The 2,504-nt window shown below is 44.4% G+C and overlaps 1 pseudogene; it reads right to left on the minus strand.

Annotated features, from left to right (window-relative positions):
* Window positions 1–347: 347 nt before the first annotated feature.
* On the minus strand, window positions 348–1,773 carry LOC102905555 (protein lin-54 homolog pseudogene; annotated as a pseudogene).
* Between the last annotated feature and the right edge of the window lie 731 nt (window positions 1,774–2,504).

Consider the following 2,504-nt stretch of genomic DNA (forward strand, 5'->3'; position numbering starts at 1 on the left):
AAGTGTGATGGGGATTGTTCCCCTTCCAATTTCCCAAAGACAACACAGTATTCCAGAATCCACCCAAAAAAAGCTGATTTTTCTTTAAAAGGATGGTGTTTTCTAGACAAAATATTATATGTTTCATTAAGAATCTGGTTATGTGGACATTCTACCTGTGAATATTCTAGATCTGGAGCCAAAGAATGGGTCCTACCCACGCTGCTTTGGCTCTGTCTACTGAACAAAGTCATACAACACCATACATTATAAAGGATATTACAATAATTTATGAATGTACTTTGTCAATAGAATCAGAAGGACAGAACATCTAATTCTTAAGAAACCCAAGCAAATTAAAAAATATATACAATAAAAGAAAAAATTTTAAAGAAAAAATTTAGAAGGGACAGAGGCAGAATTAACTAAGATTTAAAATGTACTAATTTCTTCATTTAAATTTTCTTCTCATTCAATACTATAGTTTCAGGTCTCTTAAAACAAGGGCTGAGTTAAAATGCAGTAATTGTTAAACTATCTTCTAGAAAATCCAATGTCCTGGCACCTTAGATTCTCTGTGCAGTTCACGTCTGTCTTTTGTGCAGGAGTTAGCAGTGCATGGCACAAGGGTCACTTTTGGCTTTTCCTGAAGAGTTGATGACACTCATCAAACACCGTCCAAACTCCTCAAGTATCATCCACTCTGCCGCTGCCTTTGACTTCCCCTTCTTGTCTGCCTGCTCTGCCTGGGCAAGAAGGCAATTACACGTGGCTTCAGCTACTTCCTTAGTTACAAATGTAAATGGCAATTTTCCTCCTCCACTGTTCAGAGCTGGGGTCGGCCTCATCAGCAAGACTGAGATCTGAGAGGATAGCTTGGTCTTGGCTGCTGTCTGCTGCTGGACCCTCACTTCAGCAGCATCTGCTAAGTGCATCAAGGTCTTCCGTTCTGGGCTTTCTTCAAAGTTCTTACAGCCAATGCATTTGCAGATTGAGGAACACATTATTTTAGCCTCGTAGCACTCACAGTAGTTTTTCAGACATCCTGACCATTTGCAATTACACCCTTTGCTGTGCCGCTGGTCAGACTCTCCCTCCTTTCCCTTCCCTATCTTCGGCTTGAAGGCTTCCGGATTTCTATCAAGGCATGCCTTTATTGCTTTTTGTCTTTCATTTTCATGTTCCAAATTGTTGTAACAATTGGTACAATTGCAGTTGTTGCAAAACTCACCATTTGCAAAGCAATCACAGTATAATTTCAAACACAGTGACTTTGTACAATTACAAGGTTTTCTGGGCCGACTGGCAGACTCTGATGGGATTATGCCATTGAATGGAAGCCTTGCCTGTGTCTGGATACCAGATGTTCCAGTAAAATTAGAGTTGCTTGCTATAGATACATATGAAGACTGCTGCAACTGAGCCGGAAGCACCGCATAGCCCACATTCCCTGTTCCCGGAGCCGGTGCCAGCACAGTGCCTGGTGGCAGGTTAGTGAGGTTGGGCTGGATCTGAGGCAGTGGAGTGGCCAGCATGATAAGCCGTTGCTGTGGCTGGTTAGTAGTTACAATTTGTGAAGATGAATTGATTGGTTTTGGAACAACCTGTTTAACAGCCGGAGTTGGGACGAATGGAACTGACATCCGTACGGGGCTTGTGACAGTTCGTTTGATTAAAAAAAAATCTTACCACCCCTCTTTCACACACACACACACACACACACACACACACACACACACACACACACACACACACACTCCACTTCAGATAAGCTCACACTTCCCGCAGCTCCATCTTGGTAAAACAACTTCACTTTTGAATTGTCCAAGTACAAACTGTGGTGTCCTCTCTGCCTCCTTCCTCTCTCACACCACATCTAAACGCTGATGTCACCCTCAAGTCTATCAAAGTCCCGCCACTTCCCCACACTTCCTGTTACCACACATCCCTCACTGTGCAGCTCTGAGCCACAGGCCTCTCTAGGGTTTCAGGTCCTGCAGTGTCCCCTTGCAGCTCTCCGTGATACCTACAATCCATTCTCAGAACAGCAAGTAAAACAGAAGTCAGGACACGGTGGGACAAGACAGACAGACTGACATGCCTTTAATCCATAAGGTCTGATCCCATAGAGTCTCTCCTCCCCTTCTGCACCCATGGAATGTGCCTGGTCCTGATCCCTCTTTCCCTCATCCCAGGAGAAAAAGAACAAGTGACTAGCTACAGGATAAAGTCCGGGGTCTCCAGGACAAACAGGCCACTGAGCTGAATCTTACAGGGTACTTTTCTTAAGAGGACTCTTCAAGAAAGCCAACCTTCACAGCTAATAAATTCAGATCCCCAAGACCCTGAGAAATGCCTGCTGTCATCTCTGTGGACAAGCAGCCTGAATTCCCTGTGATCCCAACTGACTCTGTTCCTCTGTCCCTTCTTTCTAATGACAGCTTCTCCCCAGAGCCCACAGCCACAGCTTTTGTTTCAGGAACCACTAGAAGGGGCCACATGACCATCTAGTGTCACCAATAGAG

The sequence above is a fragment of the Peromyscus maniculatus genome, chromosome 2 (genome assembly GCF_049852395.1).
Source record: "Peromyscus maniculatus bairdii isolate BWxNUB_F1_BW_parent chromosome 2, HU_Pman_BW_mat_3.1, whole genome shotgun sequence".
Taxonomy (NCBI): domain Eukaryota; kingdom Metazoa; phylum Chordata; class Mammalia; order Rodentia; family Cricetidae; genus Peromyscus; species Peromyscus maniculatus.